This window comes from Chrysochloris asiatica, unplaced genomic scaffold, assembly GCF_000296735.1.
Source record: "Chrysochloris asiatica unplaced genomic scaffold, ChrAsi1.0 scaffold00006, whole genome shotgun sequence".
Taxonomy (NCBI): domain Eukaryota; kingdom Metazoa; phylum Chordata; class Mammalia; order Afrosoricida; family Chrysochloridae; genus Chrysochloris; species Chrysochloris asiatica.
The window spans coordinates 38,493,238-38,496,064 of NW_006408524.1; the positions used below are offsets into that span (position 1 = coordinate 38,493,238).

A 2,827-nucleotide genomic window follows, 5' to 3' on the forward strand; every position below is an offset into this window, starting at 1 on the left:
TAGAGAGAGAGAGAGAGAGAGAGAGAGAGAGAGACAGAGACAGAGACAGAGAGACAGAGAGAGACAGAGAGACAGAGAGACAGAGAGAGAGAGAGAGAGTCCTGGTGTGGTGCTGTGGGTTAATGTGTCAGACTGCAAAGCCATTTGAACTGAACTGCAAGGTTGGTGGTTCAAGCTCACCAGCTGCTCCCTGGAAACCGTATACAGGGTCAGAATCCACTCGATGGTACTTAACAACAACAACAAATATATATTTTATTGCCACTATTTGCATATTTTTCAGTAAAAATTTATTGAAGTCAGATGTTGAGCTTGTCATACACTTCTTAATGAAACAGATAAGTTGAAGTTACTAACCCAGTTTGTGACCTATGTTAGACATTCAGTAACTAGTTTAAAATAGAGCTTTAGGAATATTTAACTACAGTGATAACAATGTAGACATTTACTTTGGGAGAACTCAATATATTTTGGTTTGTTGTTGTTAAGTGCTGTCGAGTTAGTTCCAAATTATAGTGGCCCTGAATAGGGTTTCCAAGAAAAGCTTTTAAAATCTTCATGGAAGCAGAAGTTCTCATCTTTCTCCCACCATATTTTGGAGATTGTTGTTGTTAAATGCTATTGAATAGGTTCCAATTCATAGCAACCCTGTTTAGGGTGTCTGAGGAGCAGCTGTTGGGTACAGCCGACCTTGTGGTTCATAGTCCAGTACTGACCCTACAGCATCACATACAGTACATTATGATTCAGGAAGGGGCCTGGTGATGCAATGATTAAGGTAATGAAAAAGTTGATTCAGATCGTGGGAGGAAAGACCTGTCCATTTGCTCCTGTAAAGATTACAGTCTAGGAAACCCTATGGGGGAGTCTACCTGTCCTATAAGGTCTCTATGAGTAGGAATCAACTTCATGACATACAACAACATAAATCAATAATCTTGACTATCAGTTACTCTATTTTTAAAATGAGATTGATTATGTAGATTGGAAATATTTTATAGTGATAAGAATAGCTCACAATAGTTTTGTTTTCTTACAAAAAAGTGAATTTGAATAAGGAATTACCTTTAGGATTTGATTATTAATGACATACTTATTATACTATTATAAATTTATTTTAGTTTTTCACTTAAATATTCTTAGTCAAGTCTTCTGAGTTAGATCATTATCTACCCTGTTTCCTGAGATTAATGCAAGAATTGCTCATTTTCATATGTGGTTGTTGTTGCCACTGTGTTGGACAGCGAACACATTATCTACCCTGTTTCCTGAGATTAATGCAAGAATTGCACATTTTCATATGTGGTTGTGTTAAGTGCCACTGAGTTGGACAGCGAAACTCATAGGGTTTCCAAGAACTGTTGGAGGGTTTGAACCAACAACGTTGCAGTTAGCAATCCAATGCTTATCTTACAGTAACACACCAGGACTCCCACTTTCATATAAATATTTGTAATATGGATAGTAAATATGTATGATTATTGCTAAGTGCCATTGAGTCAGTTGCGATTCATAACAACCCTGCATAGGGTTTGGAAGGAGCAACTAGTGGATTTGAATTGGTGACACTGTGTTTGCAGCTTACTGCTGATCCTGTAGGACCACAACAGGGATCCAAATATATATGATAGGTACCTACAGTTTTTAAGAAAATTGAATAGAATCGCATGTTTCCCACATAACCCATTGCTGTCCAGTAGATCATGACTCCTATAGGATGGACTAGAACTGCCCCATAGGATTCCTAAGGCTGTAATCTTTATGGAAGCAGACCCCCACATCTTTCTCTTGCATAATAGATGATGGGTTCAAACCACCAATGTTTCATAGCAGCCAAGTACTTAACCACTGCACCACTAGGGCTTTCTTTTTTCTTGCATTGTTGTGGGGAAGTGCTGTTGAGTAATTTCTTATTCTGACTCATAGTGACCCTGTATAGGGTTTCCAGGGAGTGGCTGGTGGGTTTCAGCTGCCATACTGAGGTTAGTTCAGTGCTCAACCTACATTGCCATTGACACAGCAGAAGAATAGCCTCTTTCCACAGTGTTTGTTAGAGAATTAAGCCCTGATGCATTAAGGCATTGATTCCCAAAGTGTGGCCCTGAATGATAGCTTCTGTGTTTTGGGGAACTTGTTAAAAATGCAAATTCTGGGGCCTCAATCCATATTTATTTAATTTGAAACTCTAGGTGTGGGGCCCTGCAGCCTCTTTTAACAAACAAGTCCTCCAGGTAACTTGATTCATACCAATCTAAGACATTCATCTTATACAATTAATTGAATTCTCTCCTATACATTTTTAGGAGGATTGAGAAAAGACTCCATAAAACCAAACCTACTGCCATGAGTTGATTCTGACTCTTAGCTTCCCTATGTAGGGCTTCCCAGACTATAAATCTTCGGGGGAACAGACAGCCTTATCTTTCTTTCTGGAGTGACTGGTGGGTTTGAATTGCTGATCTTGTGATTAACAGCCTAATGCCTAATGCCACTTTGCCATCAGGGCTCCTTCATTGAGAAAATGCTGTCGTTGTTGTTAATAGAAACCCTGTACAGGGTTTCCAAGACTGAGGCTTTTTAAATCTGTGTGGGAGTAGAAAACCTCATCTTTCTTCCCTGGAGCGGCAACAAAAAATAAATGCCTGTGTTCTGTGGCTTTAATATAATAGACTTTATGAGGATTTAACTAGTGATTGTACAGGGACTATTTGTATATAATATGGTGCTTGCATGCATAGTGGCCAAAACACATAATTTCCTATTTCACAGACTATATTGTGGACTTTAAGTGACACAGTAACACATACCTGTAAGAAGACGATGAATG

General features: G+C 38.8%; 1 protein-coding gene across 1 annotated transcript in view; it reads left to right on the forward strand.

Annotated features, from left to right (window-relative positions):
• The window catches only part of ISPD (isoprenoid synthase domain containing), a 393,355-nt gene that overhangs the window by 38,549 nt on the left and 351,979 nt on the right, over nt 1-2,827 (forward strand). The gene's annotated exons all lie outside the window — the stretch shown is intronic.